The sequence below is a fragment of the Prosopis cineraria genome, unplaced genomic scaffold, assembly GCF_029017545.1.
Source record: "Prosopis cineraria cultivar Desert tree isolate PC_DT_omini unplaced genomic scaffold, ASM2901754v1 PC14, whole genome shotgun sequence".
NCBI classification, from domain to species: domain Eukaryota; kingdom Viridiplantae; phylum Streptophyta; class Magnoliopsida; order Fabales; family Fabaceae; genus Prosopis; species Prosopis cineraria.
In genome coordinates this window covers 8,896,130-8,920,005 of record NW_026555345.1, presented here as the reverse complement: position 1 = coordinate 8,920,005, position 23,876 = coordinate 8,896,130, and the positions used below count along the sequence as shown (strand labels likewise).

General features: G+C 33.4%; 1 non-coding gene across 1 annotated transcript; it reads left to right on the top strand.

The window, feature by feature from the left end:
* Positions 1–15,326: 15,326 nt before the first annotated feature.
* Positions 15,327–15,433, top strand: LOC129294022 (small nucleolar RNA R71). The gene has a single exon (XR_008589264.1). It is a non-coding gene; the product is annotated as a small nucleolar RNA R71 (small nucleolar RNA).
* Positions 15,434–23,876: the final 8,443 nt, after the last annotated feature.

Sequence of the window (23,876 nt, the reverse complement as noted above, 5' to 3'; positions counted from 1 at the left end):
CCAATAACTTGTCAGGATAATGTCAGTCGAGATATAGATATGAGTAAAGGAGGAGATCAAATGCCTCCTATGGGCTATATTCATATGGCCTTGCAAGTATGCCCAGTGGCTCTCAAACATAGTCCTAGTAATTGAGAAAAATAGAAAGTCATGAGTTTGTGTAGATTTTCAAAATATAAACGTGGCCATACCTAAATAGCTCCCTTACATCCCTCTTTCCTTCGCTCTCAAATAGTTTCCTCCACTTCTGCCGCTGTCTCTATTGTCGCTCTGTCTTCCACATCCACTAAAAGTCTGCCTGATTCTCTAGTGACTATTTAAAATCCCGTTACCCTACTTGGTGGGTTTGTGACGGTACATATTCAATAGGTTGAAAACCTTTATTTCTCCTGGATTGGTTCCTCATTCTAATAGTCATTCATTTTCTTTATAGGAGGATTCTTTGTTCCACGAATCTATGTTCTTCTGGTAAGTTTTTCGCTTCTCCTATTTAGCCCTTTTATTTTATTAGAGAAATATACTAATTGTTCTTTATTTTTCTGCAGTACTTCTCCTTAGAGTTTTCAAATCTCTAGCAAAAGCAATGTCAGGTGCTTGACTATCTCTCCCGACCAATCTAAAGTCACAGCCCCTACTCAACCAAATCTATGGCCACTGACCTCCATATGCAATTTAGTCTCCACCCAAACCATCTCGCCTTTCGTCGAGTCATCCTGTAGAAAGCTTAAGAACTAACCTCGATCTTCTCGTGCTTGGGTCAACTGGGTGAAGCGCTTGAAGTAGGAGTATATACCTCAGTGGAAGGAGATGGGTCTTTATGACTTGATTCAATTGTCCTTGGCCAATGTCGATATCCCGGTCAAGCTTCTGACTACCCTATTAAGTTTTTAGGCTTCGAGCTGCAATGCCTTCACATTTGATCTTAGCCCTATGTCCATCATGTTATGGGACATCATGTTCCTGGGGCTGCCCATCACTAGGGAGAAGAACTTCTATGCCATCCCCAAGAAGCATGACTCATAAGCAAGATTAGGAGTGCAGGCTCCTACACAAAGATCATGAAATTATTCCCTGAGAAGCCAGTCAATGAGCTCATCACCCCTGTAGAGCACCTGATCTTTATTTGGATCTTACTAAGCTAATAGATCTTGGCCCTTGAGGGAGGGAAGCCCATGTAGCTGCACTTGAGATTGCCCAGTCCCTACTCTACGATAATCAGATAGCCCTAGGGATGATGTTTTTGTGTCACCTTTATGATGGCATGAGGGAGATGCTAATGAAAAAGCCCTTCAGCAACTTCTATGGGCCCATCTAGTTTCTAAAGTTATTGATGATGGCCTACTTCTCCCTCCTTTGGCGGGAGACTTTTCCTGACAATTCTCGTGCTAACCACCCCTTCACCTACCTTTTGGGTGGTCATCCGCTGACCGACTCAAAGAAACCTATGGACTTCATGCCCAAGTATCTCAACGAAATGGGCCAATTATCAAAATGAAAATTATGGAATAAAAACCATGCTATGGGTTTTGCAAGATCCCTGATTCCTTAGCAAAATGTGCTAGGTCTTAAGGAAGGGACTACCACCACTTTGACACTATAAATAGAGGACGAAGACACAGAAGAAACTAGTCAATACTCAACCAAAGACTCATATTTTTCACTTTTTAATCTTTTAGTTTATCAGTTACTTGTTCAATTTAAACTTGTAATGATTTCGCATTTCAATAAAGTCAAACAGTTATTCTACCAAAGCCTTGTATCTTCTTACATCTAAGTGAACTATGGTAAGGGAGCTCAGGACCTTTTTTGCTATTAATTGAGATACAGCATCTTTGGCATGTCTAGTATTTATTGTTCACCTATGAACACTTTGTTTTCATAACACAAGGAATAAAGGCCTAATTTCCAGGTCTTATTATAAAAAAAGGTCTATATGTACTAGGCAAAGTCATCACGTTATTATAATCCTCGTAAAGCAAACGATCATGATGAAGGTCTTCAGAAGGAGTTGAGATCTTATGAGGTATTAGCCATGTACTAAGAGTTTGATGCAAATAAGATAACTTGATTAGCCTGGCCTTATCTATAAAGGTAAACATGGTCTAGGTTGAGCCGGGCATCAACCTTACCTGATTCTTGCCCATTATGACAATCATGAGACTTTAAGCCTACTAGTTTTAACTCTTTCATTAACACAAGCTTATTAATGTTTGAAGAATATGCTGATGGCATTTTGATCCCATGTAAATACTCATAAAAGCTTGTTTTCTCCACCTTAGACAATGTATGAGAGGCCGAAGGATAGTAAGTCCGCTTACCTTCTAATCTTAGGTGTAAGTCCTCTCGTATTCCTATTTCTTTTACATTTAATCTTGCATTCACACCATCTTCAGTCTTGTCTGACATGTTCAGAAGTGTTTCAATAATGCTATGATGGTGCCAATATAGAAGATTAAAGAAGATAGATCATCTTTCATATTTTTTTGGCACTTGTATTCTTTTGAGTCTTATTAAGAATGGTGTTGATGTCTTTCACACATTCATAGACTTGCTCCCCAGTCAAAGCATTCGAAGCATAAAGGTGCTCTTGGTGGCCATGAAAAGCTTTCTTTAATTTACGATAAGGGTGATCTTGTCTAAAAAATCTTCGACGGCTAAGGTAGACAATCTTCCTTTTATGTTGAAGTTGATGCTAACATGTGCCTTATTCACAAATTAGACATGCTTTGTGACCCTTAACACTATACCCAGACAAATTTCTATACGCAAGAAAGTTGTTTATGGTGTAAAAGATCATAACATGTAACTTAAAATTCTCTTTCTGATTTTCATCAAACACATTCCCAACTACCTCTCACAACTCTTTCAAGTCTTCAACCAAAGGTCTTAAGTAAATATCAATATCATTTTCAAGTTGTTTTGGTCCTAAAATCAATATGGATAGCATCATGTACTTTCATTTCATGCACAATTAAGGTGATAAGTTATAAATCACCAAAAGAACAGGCCATGAGTTATGTATATTGCTCAGGCTACCATAAGGATTCATTTTAATTAGTAGAAAGTCCAACCTTGAGGTTCCTTAGCTCATTGCTAAATTCAAGAAACAATTGATCAATTCTTTTTCACTTAGGAGAATTGGCTAGATGTCAAAGTTTTTCATCAAATATCCTTTCATCTGGATGCCATCTCAAGTTCTTCACATCATTAGTATTCGCAAACAAGTGCTTGAACCTTAGTATAATTGGAAAACACCACAAGATCTTTGCAAGAGCCCCCTTCTCTTTGTACCATGGTGCCTCACATCTCAGACAATTCTTATCCCCTTCTAGCTCTTTTATGTACAGCATGCAATCATTAGGACATGCATGTATCTTTTTTTAATTCATACACATTGGGCACAAGATCTTCTTAGCATTATAGTAATGATTTGATAGTACATTTCTTTTTGAAAACATTATTTAGAGTAACTCTAACAATTATGTAAAACTCTGGCCACCCTACCCAGCTCTTGCCTTTAAGGAAACCAATTTTAACACCTAGACAATAGACTGAAATCATTACAGCTCGGGTATAAAGGCTTCTCCGCATCAATGTACAAGTTATCATACACATGTACTTGTTCAAAAGCCTCTTCACCAACATTACAAATCATGTCCTTTAGTCAATCTTCATCCATATTTACTTCATCATCAAGATTATGATCAACTTCCACATATTGAGATGTACCACTATGATTTTTAAATCTTTCACCATGCCAAATCCATACCGTATAATTCTTGCAAATACCATTGCAAATCAAGTGTTCTCTTATTTTGACAACAATTAGTCTCCTCTCATTCACACAATTTACGCAAGGACAATAGAACCTCCTATTATTGTCAACTACATTTTTCTTAGCAAATTTGAAAAACTCATTCACCCCATTATCATACTCATCACTTATTCTTCTAGCAATCATCCCACTATAATTCATATATCACTACCTAAAGGAGAATAAAACTAATGTTCATGTTATCATCTTCAAACTATTTCAAAAATACAAATTCCTAATTAATCTAAGATTTTAAATAATTTATGAAAAAAGAATAAATTTTAAAAAATTTTGATAGAGTCTCCCTTAAAAATTAGACCTCCCAAAACTTTTATAAGAGAAAATTCATAATTTTACACCAAATAAATAATCACATGCAATAGTCTAAGGCTTTATGAAGTCACTAATAGCACTCCTAGCAACAATCAATATCAATAACAACTAAATTTAAAGCAATTTAGGGAAAATAAAAATCATAAATTTTGACGTAATTTTGCCTAAAAATTAGATTTTCTTCCAATAAATTTTAGAAGCAAAAAATAATAGTTTTGTATCTCTACTCTTTCAAACAACAACAATTTGATCACACATGTAACAACCTAAGGCATTAGGCAACACTCCCAACAAGCAATTTTACATAAAACTAATTAAAAGTAATTAAATAAAATTAAATAGGTAGTTAAACAATAATAAATTAAACAAAAATTAAAAGTTAAATTGAAATCAAAGAATAATTAATATATATAAATTAAAATTAAAAAATAGCAACTTACGTATTGGTTGAGAAATGAAGAGGAAGAAATAGGAGGAGTAGTGGGGGCGAGTGGAAAGGGAAGGAGGGGGTGCCAGGGGGCAGAGGGTGAGGGGAGGGTCAATCGAGTGGGGGGTAAGGGTTAGGGAAGAGGGGGAAGGAAGGGGAGGAGAAAGGTGGCGAAATGGGAGACGAGGAGGGGGAAGCGAGGCACAGGGGAGGATGACGAGTGGGAAGGGACAAAGAGTGAGGGGAGGGGAGGGATGGCAAAACGGGAGGCCAAGGATGTGTGTGGGGATAGAGGGTAAGGGCAATACAGGAGGGAAGGCCAAGCTATGACACTTTTCAAAGGTTAAGACGAACAGGCGATGACGATGAAAAGAGAGTAGGTGGACACACGAATAAGCGCGCGAGAATTTTTTTTTAGTATTTCAAAATCAAGAGCCCAAAACCCAATGTTAAAAGTCTTAATTTCTTATTTTTTTTATTAATACACTTTCAACAATGGGTGCCAAGGTACCCAATGTTAAATTCATTTTTTTGTTTTTTTATTAATAAACTTTGAACATCGGCACCCAATGTTGAAAGTTACATTTTTTTTAAATTTTAAAAATTATTCAACATTGGATTCCTTTTAGGACTTGATGTTATAAGTATTTTTAACAGCAATTAATTGTTTACTTGCTATTAAAAGACTTGCCCCCACTCATAATATTACAAAAATGCCACCACCTTTATTTTTTATAGCGTTTGCCTTTGAACCATTGCTAAAAGTCCCCTATAAATGACAATTTATGTATTAGTGATAGCAACAGTTGTGTACCAAACTATCACAAAAGACATACTTATGGCGACATTTGTTACCAAAACTATTGCTATAAGTGATTACTTATAACGACAATTTAGAGGGTAACTATCATTGTAAGTAGTCTTTTTTGCGACATTTAATCCTCTAAACTATCATTGTAAGTTATTACTTAGAGCAACAGTTCATTTGTTCACGATCACGACAAGTTTTATATAACAACTATACTCGTTTTCGCTACACCGGCTCTTGTATTGAAAAAAATAGTTTTTTAACTATCCAAAAAATTACATTTTGTACTAGTGCATTTATCCACATAATAAGGGAGTCAAAACATGACTAGATCTAATACCACAATGAATTGTATTTAATGTGAATTTCTTTTTTTTTAAAAAATTAGCTAATAATAAATATTTAAGTTTATATCTTCAACATTATTAGTGGACATAAGAAAGATTGATATTTTAAGAAATTGTTTGCTAAATAAAATCTAAAATGGGATTTTATCTAAAAAAGTTTATGAAATTAATTATGAAAAATTAATTTTAAATGGTTATTCCATTATAACTAACATATAGATTAACATTAATTAATAAGCACAAACAGATTGGTCATTATGATCTTGTGTGAACTGTGATAGTTAGACCATACAAATGAGCCTAATGGGTAGAGGCCCAACCCACAACCCAATAGTCAGTAGTTATTCCCTATCTCTTAACTGACTGAGTCAGAGATAATGGAATATAATTATTTAATTATTTAATAAAGTGGTTACTGATTTGAACCTTATAAGTTGATCAGTCGATAACCACTAAACACACGATACATTTTCTTTTACTCTATTATCTCTGCACTCTCTGAAGACTCTAGGATCCAGTGGATTGTGCTTCTGTTTACACTTGAGGTAATCGAGGTATCTCTAGTAAGCAATCATGAATTTCTTAGGCACGCACATATTACTTTATTCTATCGTATTCGGTCATATATGACTTGAGATATTAGAATTAACACGTGGCATCAGAGCCTGGTTATGAATATTAATCTATATGTTTCGATTCATTATTTATTTTATGCCTATGTTATGAATTAAAGAAATTCATTCATGAGCATGTTCATATTTTATTAATGTGCTTGATAATTTTCCTTCCATCGTTGTCATTGAAACTAAGTATGAGATTTACGTGTATTGCTGTGAGACTCTCTCCTTTCTCTTCCCTTTTATTCTTATTTCTAATCAACGCCGGAGATGAGCTACTGGTCGTATTACTATTGTGTATTCAACCGGTGTCTCATTTCATGGATTCTTCAGTGACTTTATAATGTCACATTTTTGGGAAGATGAAATCCAGCATCTTGCTTCTGCTGTGTCTTTCTGAGATAAGTGTTTAGCTCCCATCGCCTGAAATGATACTGTTTGAAGGCTGAGAAACGTTCTGCAAATTGCCATTTCCCCGTGTACTATCGCCAAAAAAAAAAGAGTTATAGATCATGGGCAACAACTGCTGTGTCATCATTGGAAATCAGCATTATTGAGGTTCACGGTGTCACTACCGTGTGCTGTCCTCCAAGTCGCGCACTACTGGATGCTAGCAAAGTCTCCAAATCTGTGGCTTACGGCAGTTGGAAGAGATGATCAAACTGAGTCAGACGAAGTAAATCCTAGGTCTTAGGGATTTAGCTTCGTCTGACAGGGGCCCATACTTTTGGTTTGGGCCCGAATTAAAAAAAAGGGAGAAGGAGGATGAACGGGCCAGCACGTGAAACAAACTGTTTCACTTAAACTATATTGGGTCTTAATCTCGGACCAATATAATCATTAAAAAAATTTATTGTTTCTGTTAATTTTGTTTCCGCCCCAATTTAAATTACCTCCTACGGCCCATAATTTTTAGGATTTACACCGAGACCTAAGAAATTTTTAAAATTTAAAGGTAGTCCCTTAACTTCCAGAATTACGTTTTTAGACCCAAATCTCTTCTAGAATTACCAATTAGCCCCTAGATACCTTTCAAAAGTATATTTAAGTCCCAAATTTGTTCTTTAATTCCTAAAAGACCTCAAGGACTTTTGAAATTATTTTGTTTTGTCCTAAGGTTATAAAATTTATGATTTTGTAAATTATTGGTGATGCTTAGGATCTTGTAGCATTGGTAATGGACATAGCCCATTGGTGTGATATTATTAATGTGATCTTGATGGTTGATTTTAAGGATAGGCTAATAGCACTCTTTTAATGTATTAGATATTTATTGTACCCTATAGGTATGGAAATATTTAATGTATTATTTTGGATGAACTTTGTATGATCTAAATTGACACTACTGTCAAATAGCACCAAAATTAACAAAAACTAGATTTTGCAGTAAAGCGCAACCTAGGTCATCTCTCTAAGAGTCAATAGAGTAACTATTTGAATTATGATAATGAAAAGCTAAAAAATGGGGGATTTTATAATGAAATTAAAAAAATCTAAATTAAAATTAGATAAATAAAGAAAATTCAATTGAGAAAATTATCAAGAACAAGCAGTGCAATCAATCACAATCCAAACACCTAAACTTAATCTTCCTCGTCCACCAAACAAATCAATTTTATTTACCTTTATTATTCTGATTTTTTTATATATTTCTCAAATTATCATTCAAGAATTAAACAAGAGATTAAGTTATAGATTAATTGAGATCTCCTTTAACCCACAACCTAACAACTGTTCTATGTTAGCTATACCAGAAACAAAGCATGGATAATCACCCAAGCTAGGCCAAATTACTCTTATAATGCTATATCAATCGATTATAGCAAGTAAAACCTCAGATAAAATTTATAACTCAAAAATTATGCAATAAAGCTACTCTAATAAGCAATAACAGTTAAAGAGGTAAAGAGAAGAAGAGCAAATTGAAATAAAACTAGAATAAAATCTTCTCTGAATATCAAAGACTCTGATTAAAATTTAGGATCATAGTTTGTAATTGATCACACTAAGAAAATTAGCTATCCATAGAATTAAAAATCAAGGAACATAAGAGGAGAAATTGACAAGCCATCGTCAGAGAAATTGAAGAAAAAAATGAACTGCGATCGCTGCTATCCTATTTTCCCCTTCTCTTCATGATGCCTCCATCCAAGTCGTCCAAGTCTTCTCTTTCATTTATATATATAATATATATAATGTCATGCGCCTCCTGTGCTGCGTCTCTTCCAAAAGAAAATAAAATCTAATAATTTATTAAAATGATAAAATTATCCTAAATAATCCTAATTAAAAACTACACTAAAATACCCAAAGTAAATTTAAACAAAATTTTAAAGATTTAATTCTTGATTTGATCTCCAAGCATGCCCATATTCTTCTTATCCAAAATATTCTCTATCAATATCTTTCAAATTAAATCTAGAAATTATGCACAATTAAAATAAAATTAAATAGCACCTGTGCAAAAATATTAAAGATATCATTTATATTTTAAAATCAAAGATTTAGTTAGTTGAAATTCCAAAACTGAATATTGGCTAATAAAATCAAATAATATCTAATTAAACTCAATTAGCCTCAAATAAATATTTAAAAGTCTAAATTAAAAGGATAAAAATATATAAAATTATCATTTATCAATTCCCCCACACTTAGACTTTTGCACTCCTGGGCAAAACTTAAATCTCAAAATTCAAGAAAAGAAATGTGCAAGCAACAAAGTATAAGAAACAATCATAGCTCTCCAACATTTTAACACTCTAATCAATATCTCTTATATCCAAAATAACAAGTATCATGGCAATTTCATTTGGTAAGAATAAATTAAGCAATAGCCCCTCTCAAAGGTCAAGTGTTTAACTCTCAACTCTCAAATGTATATAGGTAAGTGTTTCACTCAAGTTCCCCTATTAAAACCTCACTACCATAGGCTTGTTTATCATCCAGGTCTTCACTATTTATGTCATATGTAATGCAAGAATCAATAGGACTTTAGTTTAGGTTGTAATGAGCCTTAGATAAAGGTATGGTATAAAAATAGGAAAATGACGGCTAATAAACTTTAGGATAATGAAAAGTATATTTGAAATGAAATATATAGAATGAAAGAAACAAAATAAATTGATTTGGGTTTATTTTTCTCTCTTTGTTTTGTTTTCCTTTCCTTTGCTTCATGCACCTTTTTATTTATTTATTTTTGTTGCGTTCTGACTTTTATGCTCTTTCTTTTCTTTTCTTTTCTTTTCTTCCTTTCTTCCTTTGCTTTTTTTTTTCTCTCTTGTTTTTTATTCCAAAATAACCCAAATCTCTCTTCAAGCATATTCTTTCATTCCAACAAATATTATAATACACTTTTCATCACCTAAAGTGGGGTGAGAAGAATGAAAGGAAAATATTTTTATAGGTTATGTTTTCAATTGGCTAAGATTTTAAAGAAAAGGTTTAGGCTCAAAAGGGCTAACAAGGGATAAATTGCATGGGATGGCTATTTGGTTAAGTAGGCTAAAAAAAAGAATGCCTAAATCATCTTCATGCAAAGCATATACAATTATAGTCCCAACTAAGAATCAAGATAAGTTCTAGAGTGAGAGTAGTGATAGGAGAATGCACACAAGAAGAGGATAATATTAGGCCCGAATTCTCACAAGCTAAAGACTATCACATTAATTCAATGAAACAAAATTCATTGCCACTTAACTTAAATTTTAAATATAAGATCAATTATTTATCATGCTTAAATGTATCCAAACTAAAATTGTCTTAAATTTGCAACTTCGCACAAATTATTTTTTTTTATTTTTTATTTTGAAAACAAGAACACAAAAATAACAAAAATGAAAACAAGAAAAAAAAATTAGAAACAGCAAAAAACCTCCCCCCACACTTAAAATCTACAATGTCCTCAATGTAGAACATAGTTCGAAAGATGTATAGGAAAATGTAAATTAAAAGTGAAGAGGAATGATACAACCTGATCGATTAAGTGTTATCTTGGAGGGAAGACTCCTCCACAATGTGTGTCTCAAATCCATCATAAAAATGCTTTAACCGATGCCCGTTAACTTTAAACTTTACTCCAGTAGATTCTGCCATAATCTCTACTCCACCATAAGAAAATACTTTAGTAACTATAAAAGGACCTTCCCATCTAGAACGAAGTTTTCCTGGCATAAGTTTCAATCTGGCATTATAGAGCAACACTTTTTGTCCCACCTTGAACTCTTTTCTAACTATCAGCTTATCATGCATTAACTTGGTCTTTTCCTTGTAGATTCTTGAATTTTCATATGCTTCTAAGTGAAATTCTTCAAGCTCTTGCAATTGATATTTTCTTTGGGCTCCTGCTTTAGTTAAATCCATGTTGCACTACTTTACTGCCCAATAAGCTTTATGCTCAATCTCCACAGGTAAGTGACAAGCTTTCCCAAAAACAAGCCGATAAGGAGACATTCCAATTGGAGTCTTGTAGGCAGTTCTATATGCCCACAATGCATCATCAAGTCTCTTACTCCAGTCTTTCCTATTAGGTTGCACTGTTTTTTCAAGAATCTACTTTATCTCTCGATTAGAGACTTCAGCTTGCCCATTAGTTTGGGGGTGATAAGGGGTAGCCATCTTATGCACGACCCCATACTTACCTAATAAACTCTGCATGCTCCGATTATGAAAATGGGTCCCTTGGTCACTGATAATGGCCTTTGGAATACCAAACCTGCAAAAGATATGTGATCTAACAAAATCTACAACAGCAACAGAGTCATCAGTTCTAGTAGCTTTAGCTTCCACCCACTTAGAAACATAATCCACAGCTAGTAAAATGTAAGCAAATCCAAATGAAACAGGAAAAGGTCCCATGAAATCAATACCCCATATATCAAATATTTCACAAAAAAGTAAAGGTTGTTGAGGCATCTCATTTCTACGGGAGATATTTCCTGTATGTTGACATCTAGCACAATGCTTACAAAATGTATATGCATCATGAAATAGAGTAGGCCAGTATAATCTAGAATCAAGAACCTTTCTAGCAGTGCGTTGTGGACCAAAGTATCCTCCACAAGCAAGTGTATGACAAACATGCAATATGGATTCAAACTCAATGTCAGGAATACATCTCCTAATAATCTGGTCACTACATATGTGCCAAAGGTATGGATCATCCCAAATGTAATATCTAGCTTCCCTCTTAAACTTATCTAATTGATGTTTCTTTAAATGCACAGGCAATGCAGAGGCAAGTAAGTAATTAACTAAGTCAGCATACCAAGGAGTAACATTATACATAGCATATAAGCATTCATCAGGAAAATTATCATCAATAGGAATAAAAGGAACCATAGGAGATTCAATGCGACTCAAATGGTCTGCGACAGAATTCTCAGCTCCACTCTTATCCTTTATCTCTAAGTTAAACTCCTGTAGCAAGAGCATCCATCTGACTAATCGTGGCTTTGCATTTGGCTTCCTTAAGAGATACTTTAATGCTGCATGATCAGAAAACACAACAACTTTTGCATTCAAAAGATGTGATCTAAACTTATCTAATGCAAAAGCAATAGCTAAAAGCTCCTTTTTAGTGGTAGTATAGTTAGCTTGGGCTGCATCTAAAGTTCTGGAAGCATAAGCTATGACATGTGATTTCTTATCAACTCTTTGTGAAAGCACTGCACTAAGAGCATAATTAGAAGCATCACATAATAATTCAAAAGGTAAATCCCAATTTGGTGGTTGAATGATTGGTGGAGTGGTCAATCTCTTCTTTAACTCATCAAATGCTTGCTCACAAGCTTTATCAAATTTGAAATCCATATCTTTCTGCAGCAATCTTGAGAGTGGTAAGGCTATCTTGCTAAAATCCTGTATAAACCTCCTGTAAAATCCTACATGTCCAAGGAAAGAACGGACCTCTCTAACACTAGTAGGATAAGGTAAAGAAGTAATCACATCTACCTTAGCCTTATCAACTTCTATCCCCCTCTCAGAAACAACATGACCCAATACAATACCTTGTCTAACCATGAAATGACACTTTTCAAAGTTTAATACAAGATTTTTCTCAATACATCGCTCAAGTACTTTATCTAAATTTACTAGACACTCGTCAAATGAATCTCCATATACAGTAAAATCATCTATAAAAACCTCTATGCAATAGTCTAGTAAATTTGTAAAAATACTCATCATGCATCTCTGGAATGTGGCTGGGGCATTGCATAATCCAAATGGCATCCTCCTATAAGCAAATGTGCCAAACGGATATGTGAATGTTGTTTTCTCTTGGTCTTCTGGAGCTATGTAAATCTGGAAATAACCTGAAAAACCATCTAGAAAACAGTAGTGAGATTTGCCTGCTAATTTCTCTAGCATTTGATCAATAAAAGGTAAAGGGAAGTGATCCTTCCTGGTTGCATCATTTAGCTTCCTGTAGTCGATGCACATCCTCCAGCTGTTTTGTACTCTCATAGGAATCAACTCATTCTTTTCATTCTTTACAACTGTGATCCCGCTCTTCTTTGGCACTACCTGTACTGGACTCATCCACTGGCTGTCAGAAATAGGGTAAATGATACCTGCAGAAAGAAGTTTTGTTACCTCCATTTTGACCACGTCAAGGATAAGTGGGTCAAGCCTCCTTTGAGGTTGCCTACATGGCTTTGCATCGTCTTCCATCAAGATCCTATGCTTACATATATCTGGACTGATGCCTGGAATGTCAGCTAGTATCCATCCTATAGCTTTCTTGTGCTTTCTCAGTACCTCTAACAATTTTACCTCTTAACTAGGATTAGAATCCCTTGCTATGATAATCGATAATTTCTTACCTTCATCTAAGAATGCATATTTCAAATGTTCTGGTAGATCTTTCAATTCAAGTATAGGTGGCTGCTGAATAGAGGGTACTAGCTTGTCAATAGTGAGTTCAGCAACTCCACAAACTTGCATTACATCAAAAGAAGCAACAGTATCTTGTTCTAGAATACTAGAATTATCATTATTAATGGAATTACATGACATAGAGTTTCTAGCAAAGTCCATAGTTCTTTCAGAGTCAGAAGCAATCATATCAGAGTCACTAGAAGTTTTAATGCCAATATCATGCATGGATTTGAATAACTCAATAATATCATCAGAACCAGAATAGTCAGAAGAATCTTCATAAATAATAGAGTCAGAACAATGTGTATTGCTATCTAAATCAACAATCTCAAGAGAACTAGAAACCATCTCATTGTAAAGCTCATCATATGTATCATCAATTAACATATCAAGCATACTCACATTAATAACAGAATGGTCCTCTATAGGATGTTTCATAGCCTCTAAAAGATTAAATTGAACAATACGTCATGCAAATTCCATGGAAAGAGTACTATCTTTAACATTAATGATAGTATTAGCTGTCTTAAGAAATGGCCTACCCAAAATCAGTGGTGGTGGCCCATGACTATCATCTTTACCCATATCTAAAATATAAAAATCAGCAGGAAAGACTAAATCCTTTACCTTAACTAGAATGTCTTCAAGCATACCATTAGGATAGGCAAGTCTCCTGTCTGCTAATTGCACAATAATCTCAGCTGGCTTCATCTCACAACCCTGTAAAGAAGAAAATAGAGACTTGGGCATAACATTTATCGCTGCACCAAGATCAATCAAAGCGTTAGAAAATTCTAAATTTCCTATAGTACAGGGTATAGTGAAACTCCCTGGGTCTTTGCATTTTAAGGGCATAGGGGGTTGGCACTGCATTCCTCCATGAAATAAAGCTGATACACTTCTTCCTAGATTGACCTTCTCATTAGCTTTAAATCTTCTCTTATTCATGCATAGATCTTTCAAGAACTTTGCATATTTAGGAATTTGCTTTACTGCCTTCAAAAGGGGGATATTGACTTCAACCTTCTTGAAAACATCAAGCACTTCTTTCTCCAATTCAACTTCCTTTAACTTCTTGCTTTGAGTGTCCCTATTTGGAAATGGAAGGATCTTCCTTGGTTCCTTTTCTTTATTAGACTCCTCAAGTGTGACTTGTGTTGCTACAGCCGACTTATTCTTGATAGATGTTATGGAGGGCTCTGGAAGCTCTTTTCCACTTCTAAGAGTGATGGCACTAACATTACTGCAATTAGAATTTACAATTGTTTGAGACGACAACTTTCCAGAACCTTGACTCTTCAATTCATTAATGGAGGTGGACAATTGCCCGATTTGATTCTCCAATTTTTAGATTACTATCTCAGTGCGTTGTTGAAATTGAATGTTGTTAGTTGCCATTTGCTTCATTAATTCTTCCAGACTTAGTCTATCATTTTTAGACCCTTGAATAGGAGTAGATTGCCTCATTACTTGCATAGGCTGTGCATTTTGACTTGTAGCATTATATTGGTGTTGTTGACTTCCTCCATATCTAAAATTAGGGTGATCTCTCCACCCAGGATTATAAGTGTTAGAAAAAGGATCATATTTTTGGCCCTGTTGCATAGGTCTAGTTGGAAAAATCCCAGCACAATTCTCAACTCTGTCATCCAACTGTGGGCAATGATCAGTAGTGTGTGTGGCTAAAAAAAAGATGCCACATAGAGGCCCAACTAAAGCAGAAGATGTGGTAGCTTGTTGAGGATTATAAAATTAAGGTTGTGCACACGTTTGTAAGGGATATGCCTGTGGAAAAGTTGGCACTGTTGGTGAATTCATTAATTTTTATTGTGTTAAGGCAATGTGCCGAACCATGCTAGAGAGCTCCTCCATCTTGTTCTCAAATTTAGGATCATATTGTGGTGTTTGAATCTCATTCACCCCTTTGACTGCTTGGTTAGCTCGCGTCCCAAATTGTTGAGAATTTTGTGCCATCTTAGAAATGAGATTCATGGCATCAGTTGGAGTAAGTTCTACCAAAGCACCACCAGCTGCGGGATTGACAAACCACCTATCTGTTGGTAAGAGACCTTCATAAAAATGTTGAACCAGCTGTTGATCAGGTATTTAATGGTGAGGGCAGCTGGCACATAATTTCTTAAATCTCTCCTAATATTCATAAAATGTCTCCCCAGTCATCTGACGAATCCCACAAATATCTTTTTTATTGCTGCTGTGCGAGAGGCAGGGAAGAATTTTTTCAAGAATAACTGTGTCATTCGATCCCAAGATGTAATGGCACTTGGTTGCAAGTAATACAACCAATCTTTTGCCACTCCATCCAATGAAAAAGGAAAAGCCCTTAATTTGATTTGCTCTTTTGAAACTCCTTGAGGCTTCATGGTAGAGCACACAATATGAAATTCCTTCAAGTGCCTATTCGGGTCCTCTCCTGCAAGACCATGAAATTTAGGTAGCAAATGTACTAAATCAGATTTCAATTCAAAACTAGCATTTGCATCTAAATTAGGATATTGAATGCACAAATTTTGATAGTGTGCATTAGGAGCAGCCAATTCTTTAATTGTCCTATTACCATTATTATTTTTAGCCATATTTTCCAACTTAACTGTAGAGTCTAAGTCAGATTTAGAATCACTAATAATGCTATCAATCAATTCAGACAAAATTTTAGAGATCACACTATCCTTTAATTTTACGATGCTTTTGATTTTTACGGTTAGTACGACAAGTTCTCTCAATCTCAGAGTTCAAATCAATTAATTTATCTTGAAAAGACCTTGTCATGCACTAATAAACCAAAAAAAACAATGAAAAACACCTAAAACAAGTAAAGAAAAAGAAAATAATAAATCTTGAAAAAAAATAAAAAATACTAGAAAATAAAAAAAATGAGAAAGAAAAAAAAACTAATAATCAAACTGAAAAAGTTAACACCTTTGACTCCCCGGCAACGGCGCCAAAATTTTGACACTACTGTCGAATAGCACGAAAATTAACAAAAAATAGATTTTGTAGTAAAGCGCAATCTAGGTCGTCTCTCTAGGAGTCAATAGAGTAACTATTTGAATTATGATTATGAAAAGCTAAAAAATGGGGGGTTTTATAATGAAATTAAAAAAATCTAAATTAAAATTAGATAAATAAAGAAAATTCAATTGAGAAAATTATCAAGAACAAGCAGTGCAATCAATCACAATCCAATCACCTAAACTTAATCTTCCTCGTCCACCAAATAAATCAATTTTATTTACCTTTATTATTCTGATTTTTTTATATATTTCTCAAATTATCATTCAAGAATTAAACAAGAGATTAAGTTATAGATTAATTGAGATCTCCTTTAACCTACAACCTAACAACTGTTCTATGTTAGCTATACCATAAACAAAGCATGGATAATCACCCAAGCTAGGCCAAATTACTCTTATAATGCTATATCAATCGATTATAGCAAGTAAAACCTCAGATAAAATTTATAACTCAAAAATTATGCAATAAAGCTACTCTAATAAGCAATAGCAGTTAAAGAGGTAAAGAGAAGAAGAGCAAATTGAAATAAAGCTAGAATAAAATCTTCTCTGAATATCAAAGACTCTGATTAAAATTTAGGATTATAGTTTGTAATTGATCACACTAAGAAAATTAGCTATCCATAGAATTAAAAATCAAGGAACATAAGAGGAGAAATTGACAAGCCATCGTCAGAGAAATTGAAGAAAAAAATGAACTGCGATCGCTGCTATCCTATTTTCCCCTTCTCTTCATGATGCCTCCATCCAAGTCGTCCAAGTCTTCTCTTTCATTTATATATATAATATATATAATGTCATGCACCTCCTGTGCTGCGTCTCTTCCAAAAGAAAATAAAATCTAATAATTTATTAAAATGATAAAATTATCCTAAATAATCCTAATTAAAAACTACATTAATATACCCAAAGTAAATTTAAACAAAATTTTAAAGATTTAATTCTTGATTTGATCTCCAAGCATGCCCATATTCTTCTTATCCAAAATATTCTCTATCAATATCTTTCAAATTAAATCTAGAAATTATGCACAATTAAAATAAAATTAAATAGCACCTGTGCAAAAATATTAAAGATATCATTTATATTTTAAAATCAAAGATTTAGTTAGTTGAAATTCCAAAACTGAATATTGGCTAATAAAATCAAATAATATCTAATTAAACTCAATTAGCCTCAAATAAATATTTAAAAGTCTAAATTAAAAGGATAAAAATATATAAAATTATCATTTATCATAAATCTTTATGGTATTTGAGCCTTCTTGGTGCATAATTATAGTTGCATAATTGATATTCACTTATTGGGGGATTCTGTTTTATAATTATGTTATGCACGCGTAATTAATATTTCTTATTTTTTATTTTACAATTTCAGCTTTTGCTTTTGCGCAACTATCATTTGTGAAGGCTTTCAATAGGACTAACTATGATGACTGGAAAGAATCCCTGAATATGTATCTTACCATTTTTTGGAAAGATTTAGCTCTGAGAAAACAAGCCTGTGGATCTCTCTTCTAAGTCCAATATTTCTGAAATAGCCTTTCATAAACAATGGAATGAGTCCAACTGAATCTGTTTGGCAATTATCAAGTACACAATTGAAAAGAAAATTAGGGATAACATTCCTGAAAAGGATACTGCAATAGAATATTTGAAAGCTGTTGGTAACAAATACAAGAAACTTGACAAGACTCAAAAGAACTACTATTTGTCACTTCTTAACAATACTCGATATGACAAAGTATCTGGTGTCAAGGAGCACATTCTAAAGCTTGTTCATTACTACAAGCTTAAATCATATGGGATTAACTTGGGTGAAAGTACCTTAGTTTATCGTGTTTTTCAATCATTGCCACCAGAGTACGTATTCTTGAGGACTTCATAAAACTCACAAGAAGCTGAATGGTCTATTGACTAAATGATATCAATAGTGACTCAAGAAGAGGAAGCTATGAAGAAAAATTCCTCTCACTCAGTAAATTATATTTCTCATGGCTCTAACAGTAAATTTGGAGGGTTATATAAGAAAAAGGGAAAGAAGCATGAGGCCCCAAAGGCCCCAAAACCTAATAATCCAACTTTTTAGAAGGATAATGATAAGAGTTAGAAGCCGAGAAAGAAACCCTTTAAGGGGTTATGCAACTATTATAAGAAACCCAATCACATTAAAGCTAATTGCTTCTAACTGAAGAACAAATAAGAAAGTGAAGGTACAATTCTTCAAACTACCCCTCTAGCTCTAGTTTGTTTTAAATCTAACACCATTAAAACTTTCTTTGACTCATGGTGGCTGGATTCTGGTGCTACTATACATGTTATGAATTCTTTACAGGGGCTAAGAAACCAAAGGGTTCCAAGTGAGGCATAAAGGTCGGTCTTTATTATAGCAGGAAGCAAGGCATCAGTTGAATGCATTGGAACTATTTATTTGTGTTTAAATTCTGATCATGTTTTAAATTTAAACAATGTTGTTTATGTACCTTCTGTGAAGAGGAATCTAACTTCAACTTCTACATTAGATATTTGTGGTTATTCATTCCTTCAAGGAAATAAAAAAATTGATATTCTTTTTTATTCCATTAATGTTGGTTGTGCTTCCTTGATATATGGTTTATGTTGATTGAATGACTGGTCACTTGAATTTTCTAATCTCCAAATTAATGCTGCTATTAGGCATAAACGTCAAAGGCCCAACAATAATTCCTTGATGTTATGGCATTGTCATTTAGGTCATATCTCTAGAGAGAGATTGGAACGCATGGCCAAGCAAGGTATCTTACAAGACCTTAATTTCTTAGATTTTGAGACTTGTGTTGATTGCAGAAAGGGAAAATTCCCTACTAGAGCTAGAATCAAAGGGGCAAAGAGGTCTGAAAATACTTTAGACTTAGTTCATAGTGACATCTGTGGACCTATTACACTTCTAGCTATAGTTAGTTTTAGATATTTCATTACTTTTATAGATGATTACTCTCGTTATGGATGGATTAAACTCTTGTGTGAAAAGGGTGAGTCTCTTGTTACATTTAAGACCTTTAAGGTAGCAGTCAAATTGAAATCTGGCAAGTTGATCAAATGTGTAAGATCTAATAGAGAAGAAGAATTTTATAGGAGATATACTAAGATTGGTAGGAACCCTGGGCTATTTGCTTTGTACCTTTAAGAGCATGGCATTGAAGCTCAGTATACTATGCCTGGCACCATGCAGTAGAATAAGATTATAGAAAGGCAAAATTGTACTCTCATGGATATAGTTAGAAGTATGATTAGTCATTCCTCATTGTCAAAATTCTTGTGGGGTGATGCACTTAAAACTGCTATTTATATTTTGAATTAAGTTTCTAGCAAGTCAATTCCAAAGACTCCATACGAGTTGTATTTTAGAAGGACTCTTGCATTGAAGCATATGCGAGTTTGGGGTTGTAAAGCATAGGTAAAACCTTATAATCCATAATAGATAAAGCTTGATGCTAAAACTATTAATGGTTTCTTTATTGGCTATTGCATCGAATCTCATGGGTATAGATTCTATTATCCAAATCATACTACTAAAGTTATTGAATCTGACCAAGCTTATTTCTTTGAAAATGCCTTAGACAGTGGGCTTTATGCCTAGGTATTTCACTTTACATGATGAAAGCAGTATCTTTGCTTATGCCTATCATGACAACCCCTCATATTGATAGAAATAATGTCATAGATCAGGATGAAGCTGAAGATGAACCACCTTTAAAAGGTGATGAGGATCTGGTTGTTGAACTAAGACAATCCCAAAGGGTTTGTAGGTCTGCTATTCTAGATAATTACATGGTGTATTTACAAGAATTTGATTCAAATGCTATTGATTATTTCCAGCTCGCATTCTTCTAAATGGTTGGAGGCTATGAGTAAAGAAATCACCTCTATGTATCTCAATCATGTATAAGAGCTTATAAAGCTACCAAAGGATTTCAAACTGGTGGGTTACACGTGGATCTTTAAAACAAAACGAGGAGCTACAAGTGAAATTGACATATACAAAGCCAGATTTGTAGCTAAGGTCTATAACCAGAAAAAAAGTATTGATTACATAGAGACCTTTTCTCTAATATCCACTAAAGATGCTTTTAGAGTATTAATGGCTTTAGTTGCATAGTTTGATCTTGATTTTCACCAGATGGATGTCAAGACTGCATTCTTGAATGGCAACTTGTATGAAGAAGTCTACATGACATAACCTGATGATTTTTTTAAATTTGGTAAAGAAGATCTAGTGTGCAGATTGAAGAGATCCATCTATGAGCTAAAGCAAGCCTCTAAGCAATGGTATTTAAAGTTTGATGAAATTATCACCTTGCTCAATTTTGTTGAGAATGTCTCAGATCAGAGTATCTATTAAAAGTTTGATAGGAACAATTTTGCCATTCTTGTTCTCTATGTTGATGATATCTTGTTAGCCAACAATTCAATGAATTTTCTCAATGAGATAAAACACCTATTGTCTAGCCATTTTGACATGAAGGACATGGGTGATTCCTCCTTCGTTCTTGAGATATAGATTCATCGTGATAGATCTCATGGGATTTTTGGTTTATCACAAGCCACTTATATTGAGTGGGTACTTAAGAAATTTAAAATGGATTCATGTTCTCCCTTACCTGCTCCTATTCAGAAAGGTGAACTATTATCAGAGTTACAGTGTCCCAAGGATGATAAGAAGAGGGTTGAAATAAGAAAGATACCATACGCTTTCACTTTTGGTAGCCTTATATATGTTTAAGTATGTACTCGGCCATATATAGTCTTTGCTATTAGAGTGCTAAGTTGATACTTAAATGATCCAGGTCCAGATCATTGAAAAGCTGCTAAGAAAGTTATAAGGTATCTTTAAGGTACAAAGAATTATATGTTGACCTACAGAAGGTCAAATTCTCTTGAGGTTATTAGGTATTCTGATTATAACTTTAAGGGATCAGAAGATCTTGAAGGTGTTGGCTTTTTAGATTCAAATTTTGCCTCCTATCTGATGATCATAAGTCCACGATCGGGTATATTTTCATGTTGTCTAGAGAAGTTGTTTCTTGAAAAAGTATAAAACAAACACTTACAGCAATTTCATCTATGGAAGCTGAGTATATTACTTGTTTTGAGACCACATGTCAATCTATATGGCTGAGAAAGTTGTTACCTAGCATGCGCCTAGTTGAATCAATATCTAGTCCTCTAACTATTTACTGTGATAACAGATCTACAGTATATTATGCTAATAACCACAGAAATTCTAGTTGTACAAAGCATTTTGATATCAAACTTATGTTTGTGAAAGAGAAAATTGTTGAGTCTCAGACCCATGTGGTACACATTCTTGGCACGCAGATGCTTATAAATTCATTGACCAAGGGCTTATCTGTAGAAGTTTTTCAAAATCATGTAACTTATATGGGTATTGTGAATTCCTTTTGATGCTCTAGTTTAGTGGGAGTCTGAGAATCTTTTGTATTGCAATTTCTCTTTAGGCTTTGTTTTTTTCTATGAGTTATGTTCAGTTTAGTTAGATGTATCTATATCATTTATATCCCTATAGGATTCAATGATTCTATTATGGTATACTATGCATGTCACTTGTTTTTCCATAGAAATCAGTGATTTATGCTATTATTTTACTAAGATGTGTGGAATAAAATTTTGTATTCTATTCAGATTATGAGACATTATATCAGTTGTTTCCCTATAGGATCCGGTGATTTTGTGAAGTTTCATTTTCTGAATTTTGTTTGTGGCTTGTTTATACAACTTGTTTAATTAATGCAATCCAAGTAGGAGATTGTTGGAATATTTATTTATAGATTAACATTAATTAATAAGCCCAAATAGATTGGTTTTTATGATCTTGTGTGGACCGTGATAGGTGGACCAAATAAGTGAGTCCAATGGGCAGAGGCTCAATCCACAATTGAGTAGCCATCAGTTATTCCTTATTTCTTAACTGACTGAGTCAGAAATAATGTAATATCATTATTTAATTATTTAATAAAGTGGTTACTGATCTGATCCTTACAAGTCGATTAGTCGATGACCACTAAACACATGATACATTTTTTTTACTCCATTATCTCTGCACTCTCTGAAGATTCTGGGGTCCAGTAGATTGTGTGTCTGTCTACACTCGAGGTGATCAAGGTATCTCTAGTAAGCGATCATGGATTCTTTAAATACGCATATATTACTTTATTCTATCGTATTCAATCATATATGAATTGAGATATTGAAATTAACAATATGTAGATACATCATGTGTGTGTATGCAAATAAAGGATCTAATAATGTAATAAGAGACATCACTTGAGTTAGACAAGTCTTTTAATTAATCAAAGTAATTTTGAAGGATATAGATGCGTTAGATTTTTATAATACGTTTTTTTTTCGTACAAGATTTTAGGAATATGTTATAATACAGTACTATAGCAAATCTGAAATGTGCTTTAATTATGTAAGGTTTGGAGGAGATTTACTAGCCCATAATAATAATGTTGGAACTTGGAAGCATTATATTATAAAGGTGAGTCTTTTTAACAATGAAACCTCCCGTCTTTTAAATTTATCTCAACTATTAATTTAACTCTTTAAATTTAATTTTTGTCAATTTAATCTTTTAAATTTTCTAAGATTAATTTATCATGTTAATCTTTTGAGTTTTAAAATACTAAATGACTCTTAAATTAATGAAAACAAAAAAGTTCATATTTGTTTTTTTAACCACATGTAATATTTTATTTTGATCTCTTAATTTTATAAAGTATAGTTTCAATCCTTTAACTCTAACATTATTAGTTCCATCAAAAAAAATATTGATATCAAACTTTTAAATGTTGACAAAAGATATATTAAAGGGAAGACAACAATAAAATCCTCCCAAATTATATAAATAATAATATGATCCCTCAAAATGTCATAATTTTACTAAAGTTTCTAGCAAGTTCTATGTTAATAAATTTTAAATTGACAAGATCATTTTACACTTATTGATAAGTTGTGATTTATTATTCAATTCTTGTGATTCTTTGAATAAAAATTATTCTTTAAACAGGAAAAAACATAGCTTTTAATCCATTTACTTTACTTGTATTTTGCTTTTAGTCCTTGCACTTTTTCGGTATTTTAAGTCACTATACTTTTTTTTATCATTGTTTTAGGTCCCTCCAAAGTCCCTATACTTTGTTCATGGAGGGACCTAAAATAATAAAAAAAACAAAAATATAGGGACCTAAAATATAAAAAAAAAAGCGCAAGAACTAAAACCAAAACTGAAGCAAAGTGTATAAACCAAAAGCTATGCTTTTTCCCTTTAGACAAAAGTTGTAATTGGGGCTTATTATTTTGAGAATTTATTTTTCAATAACAAAAGTAACACTTGACAAGTTGTGATTTATTGTTTAACTTTTACAATTTACAAAACAAAAGTTATTATTTCTTTAGTAAAAGTTGTGATTGGAACTTGTTTTTCAATAGTGAAAATTACACTTCACAAGTTGTGATTTCTTGTTCAACACTTACAATTCATAAAAACAAAAGTTGTTATTCATTAAGTAAAAGTTGTAATTGGGGCTCATTATTTTCAACAAGGGTAAAATGGTTTTTGCA